This window comes from Sturnus vulgaris, chromosome 1 (genome assembly GCF_052056855.1).
Source record: "Sturnus vulgaris isolate bStuVul1 chromosome 1, bStuVul1.hap1, whole genome shotgun sequence".
NCBI lineage: Eukaryota > Metazoa > Chordata > Aves > Passeriformes > Sturnidae > Sturnus > Sturnus vulgaris.
This window is the reverse complement of record NC_142243.1, coordinates 45,323,913-45,345,720: the sequence shown is the minus strand read 5'-3', so window position 1 is coordinate 45,345,720 and position 21,808 is coordinate 45,323,913. Positions and strand designations below refer to the sequence as shown.

The window sequence follows — 21,808 nt, the reverse complement described above, 5'->3', positions numbered from 1 at the left end:
GTCTATGTTTAGGAGAGGTTTTAGCTCTGCTTGCCTGCTTGCTTGCCTGCTTGCTCGCTTCTGCCTCTTTTTCTTTCCTTCACTTTGCCCTTGCTTTTGCTTATTAGTTAGTTCAGCTAGGCAGTCCAACTTTTTCCCTGGACTGTTTTCTTTTCCACCCCGTCCCCTCCCTCTCCTGGATACCATCTGAACCTGTTCTGGACGGGGACCTGGGAAACCCCAAGAAACACCGGGAGTCTACATTCTGTCACCTGCAGCAGTCATTCCCCAGTGCCAGAGACTGATTACTGGGCGACCACTCGCCGGAGAGACTGAGTTTGTCATCCCTTCAGAACGGTGAAAGAGTTTTTTTGTCAGCTGGTGTTGTTTTTTCCTGTGCTGGGGAGTGTTTTGCTTGTTAAATAAACAGTGTTTTTTTCCCACTCTTCGCTGAGGAAATTCTTCCCGAACCCGGGGGGGGGGGGGAGGAGTCGTGGGGTTTGCTGTCAGGGGGCTCCTTCCAGAGGTTTTCCCCCAAATTTGCCCTAAACCAGGACAAAGCCAAACACTATCACCTTCAGCAAGAGGGAGAAATAGGCTCCTGAGCCTAGTAAGAAGGCTGCTGAGAGTACAGAAAACTGCTCTTATTTCCTGAGGCTATCAGTGTTAAAATGTCAGCTGCAAAGAATGACTTACATACAAACGTGGTTGCATAATTTATAGAGACTCTGATATCATTAACTATTAATTAAATCATGCAGACAAGTGAATTTTGCTTGCAGGCAAGCTATCTTTCCCCGAATTATAATTAACTAAAATATTATCAAATAAAAGTTGCAGAAACAAAATGATCTGTGTTCACTGCTGCTGTGTTTTCCTACAGTCATAATCCCAGCATACTAATTAACAGGATGGTGATATAGAAAGAAATCACCTGTTTCAAAGGCAACTTCACTGGGTTGGAGTAAAGCCAATACTAACTATGGGATCCATTCAAGACACAAACATCTCAAAAAAAAGGAAGGCAAAACTATTTTCTAAATCTGAGTTCAAGGGACTACAAAAAATCATCCAGGTCTTCAACATTTTTCACAGTGGAATACATAGAGATCAAATTCACAGTAGAAGTCCAATGTAGTTTCAGAAGAAAGCTGTCTCTGTAGGATGTCCCAAAAAATCTGAAATAGTTTGCATCAAATGCACATTTCATAAAATATGCAAGGACACAGCCCACACACACTCATTCTTTACATGATGGAGGTCAACACAACGTAATGGGAAAAGGAATATGAACATAATTAAGAACGACAAAAGGAAAGAAGGTTTTCCAGGGTAGTATTGAAAGCAATCTCCTATTACACAGACTTGACTATCCCACTCAGGAAAAAAAACATTTTGAAGATTGAGACTCCTTCTCTAAAAATCCCTAAAGAGTTTATGAAAAGTAAAAAAAAACAAAAAACAAAAAACAAAAAACAAACCACAAAGAATTCTGTGGGAAGAAAGAACACTTCTGTGAACAAATCTGATCTTTAATAACGTGGAGAGAATATACAGGTACATTAGATATACCTCAGTATTTATCAAAAAACATACAAGTTAAAGAAAATCAGTGGCTAGAATTTGATGAGAATATTTAAGCACCGAAGTCTATAGTACAGTCAAACCCAGCTCTTTTAAAACTCTTTTAACTTTTACAAGTCAGAAGACCTTGGCACCTGACTGCCATTTAGTATCTTTGTCCTTATTTTGGTGTTAGGGTACTATATAGACCATATGATCCAGGGTCAGATTTCACTCAGATAAACAGGGTGATGTGGTTACTAATAATCACTGCCTGCAATAGGAGGGAGCCCCATGCCTGTATTGAGCACAGCCTTCAACTACTCAAAATACACAGTTAGGCTTGGCCTTTTGAAGGCACTTAGACATTTAATTCAAGGAAATCAATGGAAGGAACTCAAGTATCTCCAAAGGGTGTGGGACAAACTGATTTCCCCAAGGTCAGACATCAAGGTTTTCTGTCTGAACTCTACCTCATCTCTGGTCACGGGATTTTCCATCTTTTCTGTGAGACAACTGCTGCAAACCAGGCTGTGTAAGGCTAATGTAGGGACTGAGGAGTTCTCATGAGCATGGCAAACATGGAAGCAAAATTGCTTTAGTTCAGAGGGTCTCCCATATTACTTCACTAAATAATTCAGCATTGTACTCATTTTAGTGAATGGGGTGATGTAGATTAGCCAGTTAGTTTTATAAATAATACACTTTATTAGCAGGCAACCCAGCTTCTAACAGAACAAAGAAATCGTGGCAACAGTTTAATTCTTTTACTACGTCCTATTTAAGTACAATTAACCTGTAGCAAAATCTAACCTCATCAGCTTCCCTTATGCAATTTCCATTAACTGCATCTGAGAGTAAAAGCTGTTTTACAAGACTTTATTACAGCAAGAACTAACTCTGAGCTTTCCAGTGACCTTCAAAAACAGCTTCTCGTTTACCTCCTAATGAAAACTTTACAAACATTTAGATAACATTTATAAAAACCATTAAAAATAAAGCTGAACTAATCTGTGTTGCACAGTTTTGACAACAAGAAATATAGATCCTGAATGGATTGGCCAACTATAGACAAAGGGAAGCTTTCAATGCACCCCTCAAAATGGAAGGAGGTTAAGTGGCACTGCCAGCTGTTCACTTTTAATTAATGAGGTTGAAGAAAGAATGTTTGCAAATGACAAAGGCAGTCAGAAGAAACTCAGAATAATCGAGATTGTTGGTAAACTGGCTGAAGAGAAACCTCTGTGAAATTCAATGAGGGACAAATCCAAGGCTGGAGACTTACACAGAGAGAATCAATTGTGCAAACACAGGATGAAGACAGTGGTGGAGCAGTCCCAGAAGAATAGCAAAAGCTGAATACAAGGCAACAATATTTTCAATACTACAGTAAAACTGCAAAGCATTGACACACCAACAACCTGAAAAACACCTGAAATAGCCCTGCTTTACACAGGTAAGGTCCAGCTGAGCTTATTAAAGCAGGGTAAGGTTTAATTTTCAGCAATATAGGCACCAAGCAAATACAGTCAGCAGCAGCAACTGGAATGAGCGAAGATCTAGAAATAAATATATATATACATATAAAAGAATATCTACCTAATAAAAATTATTAAGCCTAGAAATAAATACTGATTTCCAAAGGTGCCTTCTATGTCTCTTCATCTTTCTTAAAATGAAACTCTCACAATATGTATTTGGCATGTTTTTAAAAGGCTGAAATGCATAGTCAGAGAAAGGAATAAAGAGGAAATAAGCAAATTGGGTGAGGGTGCAGAACATAATAAACAAACCCTATCAGGGAAATTAAGAATGAGCCTGATTCAAGGAGACTGTCACTTGGCAATAACATTTCCTCATTTAAAAGTGGGAATGTTTTCACATGAACTCCTTTCATAACTGCTGTGGTAGCCACAGCATACACACCCAGATAAGATCTTCCAGCCCCCAACTTTCAAATTGTTTCATGAAATAAGAATGGTTATTCCTTATTAACAGGTCCTTTGCTTTAAAATGCATCATTCTTCAGAATAAAACTGCACATCCAAGCGTATCTCATCAAAATTTCTTTTTTCCTCAGCTATTTCCTGAAACAATCATATTTAATTAGAACGATTCCACTGAGATACGGCAGCAGACTTGGAACAAGCACATTTTGGAAACTGTCTGGGCTCCGCTTTGACAAATCAAATAATAAAATTTCAGCAGACCACAACTGGCAATCTCAGCTATTTTATCTTTCTCACACTGTTCTTAAATGAGCATCACTGAAAAATCTCCCTTGAAAATAACACATACTAAAGCATATCCATTTGGAAATTACTGCTTTTGCGCCCAATAAGGAGTATTCTCATAGAAGAAACTATTTCCACTTAACTTTTTTATTTTAACATGCCTTTTCCTTAAAAGATTAAGCCCTTATACACTTAATTTCTAGTCATCACTTTCAGCATTTTGGAACACTGTTGTCAACAAGCAAAATCAATCTCCATGCCCTTAATTTCTGCCTAACTTTTTGCCCTTAACTCTTTTCTCCAATCCCAACACAACTTCCATGCACTTAATCAGCAAAAAAACCAGGCACATCCGTGTGTTCAGTGACTTTTATATTATCAATTTGGCCATAGGGGTTAATTTTTTTCATGCTGGAATAGATAAAAAGTTGGATGAGAATCTTTTTTTTCTCTCTGTGCATAGATAAAATCCAAAATAAATAAGGACCTGTCCTGGTTTAGAGCAAATTTGGGAGAAAACTTCCAAAGGGCCCCCCCCCACCCCAGGAAGCAAACCCAAGCTCCCCTCCCCCAGCTGGTTCAGGAAGAAATTTCCTCAGAGAGAAGTGGAAAAAACCTGTTTATTCAACAGGCAAAGCACTGCCCAGCACAAAAAATGAAAAATACCGAACAACAAAACCTCTCAGTGCTGTGAAGAGATGACAAATTCAGAAAGTCTCTCTCCTGTGGTGGTAGTTCGGCTCAGTCTGTTCTCAGTCCCTCCAGCGCTGGAAAATGCCGCTGCCCAGGCCAGGCCCCGGTGGCCACAGCTGCAAGCGCCTGGTGCTCCCCCGGGTCCCCAGTCCAGAACAGGTTCAGATAATTCCAGGACAAAAGGAAAAAAAAAAAAACTTTCCAGGGAACTTCTCTGCTTCAGTTAGTCAAAAACTGACTAAAAGCAAAGGAGAGCTCTCTCCGCTGTCCACCACGGTGACACAGTCCAGGAGGACGAGAGGATGGAACTCCTCTCTCTGTGTTTTGAAAACAATCACCTCAGACATTCCGCTGCTTCTCCTTCCCCCCACTTCACTCTCAGATCCTACCTTAAAGGTACAAAACTTATTTCTGGGCTGAATAGACAAATGGGGATACAATTGAACATCCCAAAGTCACCCCAGGGCAATCTGCTAACACCTCTGGAATCAGCAACAATATTTTAAAAACTGGTATCTGTTATTATTTTTGAAGCGTTAGAAATACACTACCCTCTCTAACATCCATGAATTCACATTTGCAATATAAGAGTATACTGGCAACTGCTGCTTATAGAAGAGAAAAAAGAAAAAACTAAGAAATAACACAGGGGGATTGTCCTCAAAACCAACCAGCACTTTTACATTTGCTTCTGTGAGAGGAACGCTAATTTTACAGTTTATAAGAAAGGATATAATCACTGAAAAAATATACTGACTTTTAAAATAAAGTAATAGTAAGATTTTAAAGGAATGTAAATCATATTGTGCTGACAGTTACTTCAAGGTGATAATAGTGTTTTATTGGCCTGTAAGTGCCATAATCACCAAACTGTAAGCAGACACAAAACAGACATTCGGTTCAAGTCAAAAACATACCCACAGCATGGATGGCAAGTTCCATGTATCAAAAGAACCAGCCCTCTAGACCTTTACCAGTAAGCACAGAAGATAGACAGAAGAGAGTACACAGAGAATACAGAAGCAATCAGCATCTTGACCTATGCTTATCACAGGAAGGCTGTGACAGGAAATTTCTATTTGATATCAGGAGCCAGACACCCAGTGGGCATGGAGTGAAGGGATAAATTCATAGTAGTCCAGTGAAGCCAAATGAAAGCATTCACTCCTGATAAGTCTGGCTATCAGCACAATCTTGAACTGGACAAGTCATAGCTGCCTCTCCTGGCCTTAAGAGGAAAGGTGATTCCTCAGCTGTCTCCCACGTGCTCTCCAGACATCTGACCAGACATTGGAAGGAAAAACAAGACAAGACAAGGCAAGGCAAACTTCATCTGGAGATGGCCAAAGTACGAGGGTTAACACTTTAGACATCAAATGCCATGAACAAACAAAAATTTTGCATATTTGAAGGCCTTTCAGAAACACAAGCAAATCAAAACACCCAGCACTTCTGATTCAAAGCAGTAGGCCAGGCTGCACTGGAAGGAAAGAAGAACATTTGCTACAGGATAATGAAATTTTAAGAAACAGATTCTGGAATAACTGGCAGAGTTATAAAAGGGATCAACCTTAAACTAATCATATAAGGTACTATTGCTGAAGATGTTGAAAATAAAGGACAAGGAATCTGACTTGGGCAACTAAAAAAAGCAAACTGCACAAGGAAGTGACAGGTCTAGAGAGCTGCTGAATGATTGAGGCATGTTATGCAATAGGCATGGAGATGAAATCATAATGTAAGTTATTATGGCATGGCCTACATTTCTGAAAGTAGACAGAAAAGAAAGATTAAGTTTGGCAACTCAACTAGCTGACACAATGTGCTCTTTTGGTACAACCCAGAGGCCAGGACCTACAAGTACCATCAGATTATAAATTCAAAGTGATGGGCTAGTTGACAAGTTCATCTGTGGCAATGAAGAAGGCAGCAGAAGGCAGTCCAAGCAAAGTTTAGGAACCCCATTTTAGCTGCAAATACGTAGCTGGAGTCCCACAAAAATTTTGGATTTTTTTCAGGTGGGGTGAAGGCTGAGTTTGATCCGAAAAAGAAAATAGGTCCAGCATCAACTCATTACCAGTAACAAGATAGCAGTCCTACAATTAGATATACAGTATCAAAGATCAAGAAACAAATCTTGTAGGATGCACAAGAAAAGATGAAATCAGCACTTGAAAAGGAGAAATCCTCCAAAGCGAGTGCTGAAACAGCCACTAGGAAAAGAAAATGAAGACAGATGTTCTCCACTTTGTCCAGATTTCAAGACAAAGATTTCTCTGGTTCTGAAGACTACTGTGAAGGCAAAGAGGTGTTTTAATTAGTTCAGGGAGGGGGGAAATCACTCAGAGTAGTAGCCCTGTAGTTCTATTTAATTTCTATTATTTATTTAATTTATTATTTAATTCTATTTAAATTCTATTATCCACATTTTACTGTATTCTTAAAATATAGACTTTTAGAGTAAACACCTTCACTACTATAACTGAAAGCTATTGGGGTAGGAGAAGAGTCCAAAAAGGATGCTTCCTTTGGTAACTAGACAGAGCTGAGGGATAGCTGAAGCTTTTAATAAAAATGAGATGTAGGAAGTATTAGGAAGCAAAAGAATGAACACAATTAATACCCCCAAATCTACCAAATGATGAAACAGTTAAAAGATTCCACAATAATTCTTTAATTTCTCAACTAAAGGCTTGAGAACCCTTGTACAGGTAATGCCCATATGACAACATTGTTAGCCAAAGATAAAGGGAGAAAAGCACAGAGCCCAAAACGTACTAGGAGCTTTACAACTGAATCTTTCTAGTTGATTTTTAAAAATTGACAAATAACCCCCAACACAACAGAATCACCAAACAAACAAATAAAAATAAACAAAAATAAGCAAAAAATAAACCCCAAAAATATTTGAAATACAAATGAGAGTAACAAAAAGTATAACATTAAAAAGCTTCAGCTCTTTTTGAAAAAAATTAATTGTAGCACTAGAAGCCAGTTTTAACCCCGAATTTTTCCAGTTTGGAAAAACTTTATTTGTCCATAAAATGGACATTTTTGTCAGATTAAAAAGTGTGCAAGAGACATTTACAAGAATACATTTTGGCCACAGAATTACAGTTATAAGAAAGGACTGGCAAAAGCAAAAATCTCTTCATTAATACTTAAAAGGAAAAAAAACCCCTCGTCTCATCCACATAACTGCTCTTTTTAAAAATTTATAAATAATAATGAAGAAGACGTTTTATTTATGAATAATAAGAGTCAGGACAGCTTTACAGTTGACATTACTGGAGAAACTTAGTTGAAGTAAAACACATGAAAAATTAATTCTCCCTAAACATATCTCACTTAATACATCCATTTATGCATTACATTAAGGAAGCATGCACATATCTCTCAGCTTGTGTTCATATCATGTCTCAGCTTCAGAAAGAGTAAAGGCAAAGAAAATGCTCAGAGGCAATATCTGAGTTCGACTGCTGTTCTGATCACATATTTTCAAAAATAAACATACTTTGTAGGAGTCAGAGAATAAATAAGTGTCCAGATGCCCGTTTAATTCTTACCCTCTGGCAAGCTTGATCATTCTTGTGCCATGTGTTACATGGGCAGGTTTCCACAGAGCTCGAGGCTAGGACCAACAACTTCTAAGAAAGACCGCTCAGCAGAGGGCAACTACTTTGTGATTGCCGCTTACATTTAAATTTGAACTTGAGATCTTCAGGCAAAAAGATTTATATCCTTGTCACCAATGTATTATAATTACTTACCTCTTTAAATATAGGAACACTAAATATAAATGGCAAAGTCTGTTGAAAACAGTTGTGGAGGAAGGGGTCTGTGAAGTCATTGCAATGAAATGTGATGCACATAGTGTGACTTTCAGTTTTTCTGTTCCTCTGCTCATGATATTCCTATGATATCTATTGCTCTCAGCAATACAGATGATGTATGCATCCTGTCTTTCTCAGCTGAAATTATTAAAGAACAAAAATTCCTCATCTTTTACTAATTATCACGAACTACAATCCTACCCGATTAGAGTGAGGGGTGTTTTTAACTGCTGTATGGCTTCATTACTGACAATTTAATTATTTGTCAGTAGTTTCATTCCTAAAGAGTGACAAATGTATATGGTTTTATAAACTTCTATATTTTGCAATTAGTTTTACTGAGGCAGTGTTCCTCATTATAAAATGTTTTGCATAATTAAACCCCCAGAGTGAGTGTATGTGACATTTGTATATATACCTTTGTGTTACCGTCCTTTTTATTACCACAGTACATGGTAGAGTACTTCAATAGAATGCTACTTAGTTATTTTGTTCTTTTCCATTATACTCATCTAGAGTATTACACCATTTAGCTATCTTCCATTTCTGATTTGCTTTTACTACAGTGGCTTGCAAATTTGAAACACATCTCTGGGCAACCTGTGCCAGTGTTTGGTCATCCTCAGAGTGAATTTTTCCTGATAATCACACACTGAAATTTAATAAAAGTTACTTTCAACACAAAATTTTAACAGTAGCCTTTCAGTCAAATGAGACTGAAGAATAAACAGATTGATTAAATACCATGCTTAATTAACTTATTTTTCTCTCCTTAATGGAACAGTAAAAAATGATCCATTACTTTGTAATACAAGATGATACACTTCTATATATAGATATAAAGAAAAATTATACTATTTCTGATGTGTCTAAGGAGCAACTATGGAAACAGAACGTCATTGCTTCTAGTTCAAAAAACATCATATACTAGACCTAGTAAATTATGCCCATACATATTAAACTTGTACTGTATGGATGAAATACAGAAATTAGTCTTTTTAACCAGTTTTACAATGTAGAAAACATCTTCATCTTAATAAAATTGGAGAACACTCAGAGACCAACAAATTTTTGCCAACAGAATCAATTGCAAGATATAGGGTATGAAGGACAAACTTATGAAACAGAAAGAAACTTGAAGAATCTCTGTGCTGAAGAAGAACTTCTTAACAGATGCAACATAATCCCAAGACTGGCTTTGTCTAAGAGCATCTGAATACTCTTATCTAGGACTAAAAAAATCTAAATCTGCCTGCATGTAGTAGATTACTGGAAGACGTTTCTATCAGAGCAGTATTTTTTACATGGGTTGAGATTGTTAGCAGGTTTCAAGATTTTTAAAGTAAGAGGTAAAGTCAAGATTACATAAGAGCTTATTAGCTGACCGGAAGGGTTAGACTGCAACAGAGAGGACAGCAGTTTTGTTTAGTCTAAAGTGACAGCTGAGCTATTCCCACTGGTTACTTGGCAATCACTGACAGCTCTGGCAGCAGGAACACCCCAGCACCCCAACTGCACCAGGAGAGCTCCCACCAGTACTGCTCCTTGCCTGAGAGCCATAGGAAAACACATGGGGGTGGAGAGGACACAGAGCAGGCTCTCACTGTTCAAAGAGAAGTTTCTCTGCACTTTTGTGTGATTTTAAAGGAGATGGTTTGGATGCTATTTTTAACTACTTACAATAGTATAGAATGAACTGAAGTACAATGAAAGCAAAATGATGGAATCTTTTAGGAATGAGACATTGTTGAATGAATGTTGCCTCGTTTGATCTCATTTGACCCTAAATGCAGTAGAAACTGCAAACTTGATAAAAAAAAAAGAGTTCATTGCAGTACACGCTGTAATGTGTAATAAAAAAAGCACCCACAAGAAACAAGCTGGAAAAAAATATATTGAGTCAACAGCAGTCCAAATTCACTGGCTCAACTAAGGAAGTAATAAGAAACAAAACAGAAGATTTTATTTTCACAAGGACCATGGAAAATATCAGGACATTGACAAAAGCAACTAATTTTTTCATAAAGTAAAAAGGCCTTAATGATTTAGCTACTGTAAACCTAGGAGAAATGTTTCCTGTTAACTTTAAAAAGAAACGGAACCCAGTCAAAAATTTCCCAAGCAAATTCTGACACGCATTCTTCCATTTCTGAATTTCCACAATTACTGTAGAAATAGCTTCCTTTTTTACTTTTTTTTGTAAACATTATTTTTCACGCTGCAGTACTAAAACAATTTCCAAGAAAGCACTCTCATTAAAAAGGACTTTTTATTGTTTGTTCTACCATTCATGTCTGCATTTTGTTATCACAGTACTCCTAGATATTTTGCAACCTGCAGAGCACACACCTAAAACATTCCCACTTTGTGCTTATCCCCTCTTTGCAATTATCTTTCATCCTCATCACTTCAACTCCTCTAACTTATGTCATCTTCTCAGAGCCAAAGATGATTTGCCATCAGGTATGAGAGCAACACCTCACCCTCCAAATACTGCCACCAGATGAAGATTGTGCATTAATTGCTGGGCCAATTCAACTGAGCCAGCAGGGTAATGGAACCAAACATATCAGACCTAGACCACCTGACCTGCCTGAGTTGTTTGGCTGGAAATATACATAAATTTTTAAGAGTTGCAAGAGAAGCCATGAGTATTTGGAGAATGCTTGTTAACAGAGATAAGTTCATTACCTGTATTTCAGTGACCTTGTGGACAATCTTGACCTCATGAGAGAGCATTTATGGGTGACATGTCAAAGGAAAGTCATAGGGCTTTTTTCTTCTCTCCATGAAAAGTAAGGAGAGGACTCATAACTACCAGCATCAGCTAAATCCTGAAAGAGATTTCTCATTCCTCACTCACCCCTACCCTCTCTATGCCTAAAAATTATCAGAAGTCACCAACCAGGTCTAGCTAAACTATCTTGATCCTGAGATAAAGGATAAAGAGTAAATATGTTCCCTCAGTACTGACAGTGTCTTTTCAAACTAAAATTTGAGTCAAGCATTAGTGCACTTTGTTTCTTCTCCTTTAGAAAAACGAAGGCAAAGTCGCTCCATTATTTATATTGAATGAATCATTTAAAGACATCAGTTTTGTCTATTTATAATTGCAATGTTTAAATATAGTACACTGATTGCTTCTTGTCTTTTTGAAGTACCACATGGCAACATCTGCGAGTTTATTTTGGAAAAAAAAAAATCAATAGAACCCATAAATTCAGAATCCAAGTGGCTCTTTATTGAGGATGCTGATGCTGACTGGTACTTAACAGGACTTCTAGTTTCAGTTTGGGTCCACTGAGGTCTGGCCTTTACAGTGGTTTCCTAGAAGAATATAGAACAGGAAACTAAACGAGGGGCCCCCAAAGATGGGGAAGAAAAGTATAACCAGGGAGAGATTGTAATATTGTGTGTGTAACCAGCTGATGCCAACTGCTTCTCTCTCCACTTACTCCTCTGTTATGACAACATTTCTACCCCAGCCTTTTTGGGGAGGGTTCTTTCCTGGCAGCTATACAGTCAGAATAGGGATATCTATCATCACACTTTGTGAGAACAGCAACACATATGGTTACCTATGTCCAGAAAGTTTTTTGAATCAAATGCTGCCTCTGGAGCTCCTAGTTAAGACTTACTACTGCCACAAAAGAGAAAAGCCAAGGAGAAGCAATACAGAACCAAGTCTTCTGCTGGACAAGACTGCTCCAAGGCTGCCTCTAGTTGCCAACAGATCAGCAGGCTTATGCTATGCTCACAGGAATGCTCTCTCCACACAGGTATCCAGTTTCCCCCTCTGTAACATTGCTAGCTGCGACCTCTCCCTTTCCATACCCTCATAAGAACAAGTTCTGCACTATTTAAAAGGCACAGAGCATTTCTTACTCTCACACTTCACACATTACAAACTCACTGCCTTTCCCATGGTCACAGTAAAATGTGAATCCAATCCAGTCCCTGGTGTCTGAGATGTAACACAGTACACACACATAACCCAGGCATCCTGAATGCACCAAATACTGAAAGAAACAAGCGCACCCGCAGTGGGAGCTGGGGAGAAAACCCCACTTTTGCAAACAACTTTAATCCTGTCCCTACTCTAAACATTTATTCAAAGCTGTAGCAACCACAGGCAATTTTCAAACAGTCTTACTGTACACTCAGCTCTCCAAGTAAGAACCAGATACAGTGAAATAAAAGTAAATACAAATTAAACTAAGCAAGACACTAAAAGTTCTATGTCTCAATTGAAAGTTTCAGTTGAAATAAGCCTGCCTTTTGTAAATGAGCCATTACTTTACAGTGACTGCTAGAATCCATATTGGCCTTAGTCAAGGCATTCTTCTGTCTATATGATCATGTCCACAAAACATCTCAGGTCATCTGCCCCCTGAGATCATGAAACAGGAGCTCATCTGGAGGTTGGGCACATAAAAGTATAACCTTCTCCCGACACTTAACAGGCTATAAAGGCTTCTATTAGATTAAGACATGCTTGTTACTAAATAGTGAGTGAGCTTGTAGATGGTGCACTAGGAAAATGAGGATGCTGAGTACACTTGGTACTTGTTCACATCCAGCATGATAGTGCCCATTTCACAGAAGTGTTTGTCCCACTTGAGGGAGAGAATGAGTTAAATCCTTAAATTTATTCTCTCAAACTAAAAGTTTGCTTCTTTGACTTAATGTTCTATGTATTTTTCCAAACAGAACAATACTATTGTCAACTCCATTTAACTTTGCAAGTATTTTGTGAATTAAGAATTAATGCTGTGCAACTTTCCAACCTGACAAGTATGGGTAACTATGATGATCAACAAGTGAGTGAAAGGGTCAAGCAATTTCCCAGTTGAGATTTTCTTTATTTCTCAGTGAGGTAAGCAACAATTGGAGGAAGGAAAGGCTTAAGCATGACATTTCAGAAGCCAGAAACTGTTCTTGTAAAGCAGAAGAACAGTACAATTCAATACCAGGAAAACCACATATGATTACAAGTCAGAAAGCTGAAAACAGTAACGGAGGAAGGAACCAAAACATCGAGAGTCTAAAATACTAACAAAATAGCAGAAACAACTAGAACAAACATGTATATAAGCAGAAAAAGTAGAAAATAATTAAGTGAAATCTGACAGGCCATCAGAACTCTAGAATGAGCAAGATGCACTGCTCATCTTTATATCTTGGTGAACAAGGGTATTAAAATGGTTCATATTTTGCCTCAGGAAATAAATACATCAGATTTTAACTGTCAGAAGGAAAAATAAAATACATTTGCGATTTTTTTTTTTAACTGTGCTCATGTTTAATAAAAATAATTTGACAAGCTGGGGGGCTATCTGTTCAAATCAGTGATTAATTAAACAAGATTACATTAATTATTCTTAAAATTCCACTGCTACATTTATACTTTTAAAAGATTTATCAGTGGAGAATGCTATCATTTCCAGACTTGTAAATCTGAAAGATTGCAGGCCATATATTGAAGGTTTTGAGAAGTGCAGAATGAAAATAAAAGTTAGTTCAGTCTTCAGGAGAAGAAAAAAATGATTAACTGCAAGATGTTCACGAACAGTAAAGAGTATAGATCCTTCTGCCATTTGACAAAGTAACAGTTTTTACATCTGGTATAAAAACTAGATGATTCACACACATCCCTGTTACTACTAGGTCTCCTTTAATTCCCTTTCTAAACGGACTCTATCTAATAGGCACGTCAACTAGACTGTCTTTCAGAATAGACTGACTTTTCTCAAGAAAAATATCTGACAAAAGACATCTGAGCTTTGCCACACCACAGCTAGCTGTAGATATGGATCTAATAATTTGGTATGCGCTGTACAAAGTTGTACAGCTTTTCAAAAGTGGGCATGTTAAGAACATACAGGCTTTATCAATAACTAGGCCACATATTTGGAAATGAGAATAATCAGTTTAAGTCTTTGTCAAATTTAAAAATAAGATTACAGTAAAACGCATTACTGGCACAACTGCTGCCAGAAGGATTAAAAATGAGTGAAACAATTGAGCCTTTGATACAAACACATCAATCTGCAATGCTCATACTGTCATGGATAGAGAGAAACAAGGAATCATTAGAAGAACCAGGTACAGATGCAAGAAAATCTATGTTCTAAAGAAACATTTTTCCTTTGTTTAAACTATGGAGTTTAAACATAATTTGCATGTTTATTTATTCCATTTAATCCACAACTTGGTTATTTGAGAAGCTAATGCAACAGGGGAGGTGAAGGACAGGTGTTTTGGACACACAAGACTTTTTTCAGACTAATCTGATTTTAGTGACTGTGAGTTTTGGTGTAATGAAGGATATTACCTCTTCCTACAGATCTAAACTTATTTTTTTTTTCTGTAGACAATCTCGGCTGCACAGTATGGAAAGGTTAAAGTCTTTGAAGGAAGAGTCATTGGCATTCATTTGCTCTTTTTAAAAAACTGTTTCCTCCTTATTCAACCATGTACTATAATTCCCATCACCAATGCAAAATGATGAAAACAAAATCTGTATACACACTCTTTGCTACATTCAAGGTTTTGAAAACCTATTTAAACTACCCCATACAGCTGGGTTTCTTTCTGAGAAGTTTTAGTCCTCAGACAGAAAATATCCCATACCTTTGATCAAGCATGACAATCTTTGCTATTCATTTACTACTGCTGTCATATTTTAAAAATAACTGTAACATTAGGGAAGTGCATAATATTGAAAAGTGGATGTGGTAGAAATTAATGCATTTGAACTAGTCTTCTGATTTGTTCTCTATGCCTCTACTAGTCTATTGTCAGCATCCTTTTAGATTCCTTCTAGATAGTCCAGTACACTGAGCTGAACCAATTCCTAAGACATAAGTCCATCTTTAATGGCAACAGCTGATTTATCAATTTAAAGGTTAACGTTTTTAAGTTTTTTTCCTTCTTCACCATGTGCGTGCTTGGTACCTACCAAAGTTTAATCCCATCTGCATTTAAATACCTGTGTTGGTTTGAAAGTAAAACCAGTGCGAGACTCCAAGTCAGTAATACAATTTAATAGGAGAAAAGAGAAAAAAATAAAATACATGCAATAATATGAAAGAAACAACCACCGACACAGTCAGAAATACAACCTGAGACCCTGTCAGTCAGGGCGTTGGTAGCAGTCCGTATAAATGGTGGCTGCAGTCCTCCTGGATGACAGATGTGGTTCCGTTGAAGCAGTGCTCCCGTAGAAGGTGCAGTTTTCCTCTGAAGATCCAGCGATGATGTGGAAAAGGTCCGACTTTCCTCTGGGATCCAGTAGAAAGGTCTGCCTTCGCGTCCCAAACCCCAGTTTTTTATCTAGGTAGGAAAGGCTTGGCTCCTGCCCCTGCCTGGGACATCTCCCAATGGGATGATGTAATCTTATCAGTCACACAATAGGACTTAATGGCCCATTAACAGAATATATCTTCTGGAGGAAGGATGGGTTGTGAATAGATAACGATGATCATCCCCCGATCTTATCAGATGGCACATCAGCAGAGGATATCTCCCACAGAGATAAGGATCACCACCCCTCCCACATTTTAACAGATGGTGATAGAATACACATTTTTGCATTGTACCCCAGGACAATACCGAAACCACAAAGTTCCCTGGAAGTTTTCATGGTTGCTTTTGATTCACAAGAATCTTTCTCCATAATGAAAAAATGCCAACATATTGCAACTTCCTGTCTAATATTTCAATGGGGCAAACACTCCTAAGTTTTTTAGACTCAAGTTATTTTTTCATTGAACTCCAATGAAAAAATATTTACATTAACTGTGTTGCAATCACATTGTCCATCTGTACTGTCTCCCTTCCGTTTTAATAATTATTAGCTTTTCTGACTTCTGGCAAACTTGTTTCTTGCTTATTCTGTATTAATAGCTGTCACACACTCACAAACTCATGGGTTTTTTTGTTATTTTGTCTTTAAAATCTCAGCGTTTACATATTTTCCATTTTCTTCAGTGACTATTGCCTTCACTTTTTGAAGGAAGCATTTTTATTTTCAACAGATCTTTCATTCAGCTGATGCTTTTTTTTTCCCCTTTTTGACTTTACCCTTAATTGGGACACATTTATTTGAGCCTCGACCTTTCAACATAATTCATCCTGACTCCAAGCACCCTCCCTTTTAGCTGTTTCTTTTATTTCTTTTTTTTTTAATTAAAATTCTTTTTGTAACTCAAAATACTAGACAAAAGTAAAACAAGTGTACAGCAGTACCACTACCTCCGCTGTAGAAATTGCTCTGCAAAGAATAAAAGGCTTCTATATTCACAGCCATCGTTCCTCAGGCTCAGGCAAGACACATAAGGTCTAGTCCAAAAAAATAAAAAGCTTTAAATACTGAAAATTTCAAGCCTTTCATCCTTTCTTTCCCCTCCCCTCCAAAGAATTTTATGCTGTGCACCTCTACAGCTAAGTCTGCTAAGTCATCCCTTCTAAATAATAGAATAAACTTCTTCAAGGTCAAGTTGAAGGTCCTGCATATGGTCTGGACAATCCCAAGGACAAATATAGGCTGGACAAATCATGAATTGAGACTTGGGGGTGCTGCTTGATGAGAATTGGACATGACCTGCCAATGTGCACTCACAGACCAGAAAGCCAAACACATCCTGGGCTGCATCAAACACAGCATGGGCAGCAGGACAAGGGAGGGGATTCTACCTGCTCTGCTCTGGTGAGATCCCATCTGGAATGCTGCATCCAGCTCTGGGGTCCCAGCACAGGAAGGACAGGTGTTGGAGTGAGTCCAGAGGAGCACCATGAAGATGATTAGAGGGCCAGAGCACCTCTGCTACAAAGACAGGCTGAGAGAGTTGGGGCTGTTCAGCCTGGAGGAGAGAAGGCTTCAGGGAGCCCTTAGAGAATTTCCCAGTACCTAAAGGGGCTTAAAGAAAAATGGAGGGGGACCTTTTTATACAGGCATGGAGTGACAGGATAAGGGGGGAATGGCTTTAAACTGGCAGAGATTTTAGGAAGTTCTTTACTGTGAGGGTGGTGAGGCACTGGAACAGGTTGCCCAGAGAAGCTATGGATACCTCATCTCTGGAGGGGTTCAAGACCAGGCTGGAAGGGTCTTTGAGCAACTCCATCTGGTGGAAGATGTCCCTACCCAAGGCAGGGACTTGGATCTAGATGATCTTTAAGGTCCTTTCCAACATAAACCATTCTATGACTCTTAAATTATTACAGAATTGGAGCCATTGAGTGGAAAAAACTCACACACACCCCAAACATACATAGGCTTGGTGTTGTTTAGCTAAATAGATAAAACATGTTAGATCATTTTCTTCACTCTAGTAGTTTACTTATTTATTAAAGGTTTGTAACCATATACATACTGCTATTAATTTTTCATTTTCTATGCAAATATAACATTTGAAAGCTGGCTTGTTCACCCTTCTTAATGCTACTTCTCCAGTGATCTCTGGGGCTCAGTCTTGCCTCATAAACTCTGATCTGACACTTGTCTGGCATAAATAGTTTTTTAGATCATAAAAGATTGAGCTCCTAAAAGACAGTTCTTTTGACACACAATGGAACATAAATTCTTTTCTGCCAAGAAAAGATAAATGATTGAGGTTCAAAGAACCAGTAACTGCAATACAGAAACACAGCTGGTTAGCAAGAAATAAGCAAACCAACAACAAACAAATCAACCCAATCAAAACCTGAGAAATGTGTTTTCATTTTCTTTCAGTAAGAAAGAAATGCTTTAGCATATTTTTCAGGCACCATGAATTAGTATTCCAGGGTGACTTGTTGTAAGTCAACCTCACATAAGTGACCATTTGTATTTTGAGAATATTGATTATAAGCAGTTGAAGAAAGCTTCTTGAGCTAAAAAGCTGGGGGTCAGTAAATGAAAAAAAAAGCCAGTAAAAACTGACTTGCCAATGTTAAAGTAACATATAAATGAACTTCTAATAATTAACAACAATTAATTATGCCTAAACCAAATATATTAATATTGTGAATTGTAAATATTTTTCACAACTGGCTGCTGTGAAAAGGATTCCGTGTCATATGCAGAGGATGTCACATTGGAAGTGATCAGGAGCAGACACATTTGTAAGAACCACTGATCCAGCTTTTATGGAAAAGACAGAGCACATCTTTTCCTACACTTTCCAGAATGCAGTAGCAGGAATCTTTTACAGTCATAATTTTATTATTGATCTTTTTAAAATAAAAATTGTTAAGAAGTAGAGAGCAAAACACAAATAGAAGGTAATAAGGATGTATCTCTACTGAAATGCTCAGAGTAGCACAGAAAGCCAAACCTACTGAGTCCTGCTTCTACAAACAGTTCACAGGAGGATGTGCTGTGCCCATGAGTTGCACCTTGATTTAATCCTTATGTAACCGTATATACCATACCAGAGCAAAATAAACCAGTACCTCTTGCACACCTATCCTTAGAAACAAAAGTCAAAAGTAACAAGCATTCATCTGGATAAAAAGAAACCACTCATTGCTCTCTACAACAGAATTAGCCCCAAGCAACTGTGCAGACAGGAAGGTTCTAGTTTAGAAGCACCAAGTAGCTTAAGTTGATAGGAGCTTTACTCTGACTTGTGTTATCAAAGCTATTAGCAAATTTTCCACTTGAGGCACTTCATGAAATGGATTGCCTTTTGTCTTTACAGTATATTTTTCTTTGAAATTAAGTCCTCAGTAAAAAGAAAAAGAGGCAAATTGAGGTCTGGTAGCTCTCCTTCTTCCTCAGCCATTTTCATATATAATGTGATAACTTACTCTGTAAGTAGCATCATTCCTCAAGGACCACCTCCCAGTACCATGGCTCCTGAAAAGTAAGCCTGCCTGCAGACCCAAACAAGAGCTGCATCTTGTCAGTGGGACTGACTTTCCAGAGATGCAAATTTTGAGACATCCCTCTGAAACCTAATGGGACTGGCTGCTATTCCCCTCTCTTGATGGAAAAAAAAAAAAAGTGGACATCAAACCTTGAAACAAATGGGGTGTTTACAATATCCATAAGAAACAGTCAGTTCTGGGCTTCCAGAACAAGTGAGAGATGGACATCCTGAGGAGTACAGCAAATGCACATTAAGACTATTTAGGGACTATGGCACCTCTCCTATAAGGAGAACTGGTTCTGTTCAGCCTGGAAAGGAGAAAGCTCAGTGGAGCATCTCATCAGTTTTTCATAAATATTTGAAAGGAGGACACACAGAAGACTGAGACAGGTTTTATTCAGTGGTTCCCAGTAACAAGATCAAAGATGATGGGTACAAACTGAAACACAGGAAGTTACCCCTGAACATCATGAAACAGCAATCACCTCCATGATAAAGAGAGCACTGGCAGAGGTTGTCTAGGGAAGTTGTGGAGTTTTCCTTGAAGAAATTTAGAAGTCACCTGAACATGGCCCTGGGAAACTGGCTCTTGGTGGTCCTGCCTCAGCAGGGGTTTTGGACAAGAGGACTTCCAGAGATCTCTTCCAACCATGCTATAATTTTTTTAACATCAACTAAGAAAGAAGCAAGAAGAAAGAAAGAAGCATGGCAATTAATCATTTTCAGAATAAACTGCACTCTATATTTCGCACAGATTTCGAACCTCAACAATCTTACTAAATGCTGAGCTGTAGGTCTCATCAATGAAGAACTCTTTAGAAGATGGCTCAATATGTATGGATTGGCAAAATTCTGAGTATTACTATTGGATCAATACTTTAATTAAGATGGGTGAAATTACATTTGATAATTACTTTTAGCAGTAATAAGGCAAAAAAAACCTGATTTTTTAATATGCTTTGATATTAAATATAAATCACAATGTTGAATAAGCCTCTGGCAAGGTTAATTAATAAAGCAATATCAATCAAGCATGAAATTCTCACAGGACAAATGCTATCCATGGCAGAAATAGAGAACAAGAAGAGACATCCATCAAAGATTAAAGGCCAGGCAAGGACCACGTTGTTTCCAAAATGAAACCCTAAGCTGGACAAGCACAGTACAAAGACAAAGCTTTAATAGACTAATGCATTACCTAATACAATAACTCCTCTACCACCAATATTCCTGTTAAAGTGTATCTGAATGGAAATCTTCAGCATGGCAGTTTAAATATCACTGGCTTTTCCCCATTGTAGATTTAAAGCTATCAATTATTAATCATTGATGGAATAAAAATCTGGAAACAAATATATGAATACATGTTGCCTGATGCCCCAAGGCATTAAATCAAAACTTTTGGAACAGCCCTACAGCAGTTCTAGGTACCACATGAAATAAATCATTAATTTGGTTTGACTACCCAAAACATCTTGCTTAGGCTCAAACTCATCAGCTCTATTATGCAACTCAGTGTAGGGGATATGCTATTCTACAAGTGCCTTCTGATTATAATGCCCAAGATTCTGACAGGAAAAAAAAAACCCAAAATATTTCTAAAACCACAGACTAGGGGCAACTCTTACAATTTTGCACCCTTCCTGAACAAGGCAACATTACATGAGCCATGTCCTCACTGAGGTGGGGTCATACACCTCATCTGCTGTGCAGGTACTGTGTGCTTTCAGCTCTCAGAGAAACAGAGCTAGGGACACTTAGTGCTTCTCTGAAACAGTCTCTTAATGAGACAGGACTAGGAAGCATCCCGGACTTCATTTACTGAGCCTAAGACATGGAAAAAACAATGATGAGAAAATTCTTCCAGACATTGAAATTTATTTTTACTTGCAATTAAAAATAAATGAGAACTCTACTGAAAATGTAGCTGTGGGAATTGCTGCGTGGGGACGGTCGGGACAAACTCAGGCACTTTCTTTATTCTGGTGTTGAAGTTTGCAGTTTATTTCGTAGGGCATGGGTATATATAAGGCCATAGGAACTCCAGCTGCAGCTCAGAGCAGGATGGAGAGAGAGGGATAGAGCAAGAGTAAGAAAAGAGAGCATAAGAGAGTAAGAGCATGAGAGAGAGATTTTCCCGTTTACAATACAATAAATCTTCTATGTTGAATATTCTAATTTCCACTAACCAATCTAATACAAGACACAAATTCTCTAACATTTGCATGCAACCTATAGGAATCACTATATTACCATGTTTTACTGCTTTTCTTATCTCTAAATTTTATCTGGGACCCTTCCTGCCATGCCTAGGAGAGGATGTCTGTTTGCTTTTTGGTATTCGCAGCATCTAACATTATCTAAACAAAGGGGCCTTCAGGCATTCAGTTGCTTTCAGCCACACAGTCGAAAATTGCTACCATTTCTATTTCGCTTATATTTTCCATATTCTCAAAGTCTTTTGCTAGGCACTCATATTTATAAGATTCCCCTAATTCATCCTTCCCAACATGTAGCACCATAGGATGTCATGCTTGCACAGTTAAACAAATGTCAGGAAATACACAAATTCACATAGAATGCATTGTGAATTAAATCTACATTAGGAGTCAGCTTTTAATTACGCTGTCTCATGCTAGAGATTCTAGATACT

General features: G+C 37.9%; 1 protein-coding gene across 6 annotated transcripts in view; it reads right to left on the bottom strand.

Annotated features, from left to right (window-relative positions):
• MYRIP (myosin VIIA and Rab interacting protein) overlaps positions 1-21,808 on the bottom strand; it is a 205,941-nt gene that overhangs the window by 148,212 nt on the left and 35,921 nt on the right. The gene's annotated exons all lie outside the window — the stretch shown is intronic.